Genomic DNA, 222 nt, shown 5'->3' on the forward strand with positions numbered 1-222 from the left:
CCTACCAGCTCCCACCGACCCCTGTGCTGGCCTCTCAACTCCCAACACTGCGCTGCCACCCACACCCCCCACACCAGGGCCCGCGGCACAACAAGGGGGTGTCCTCCTCCAGTGGCGCTGCCCCCCTCACTCGGCTGCTTTGAAACCCTCGACTTCACTCCCCCGGGAGAGGGAGGCACCCACGCGGAGGGCGGGGCTGGGGTCCCCGACGGCCACAGGCGG

Source organism: Myotis brandtii, unplaced genomic scaffold (genome assembly GCF_000412655.1).
Source record: "Myotis brandtii unplaced genomic scaffold, ASM41265v1 scaffold1020, whole genome shotgun sequence".
NCBI lineage: Eukaryota > Metazoa > Chordata > Mammalia > Chiroptera > Vespertilionidae > Myotis > Myotis brandtii.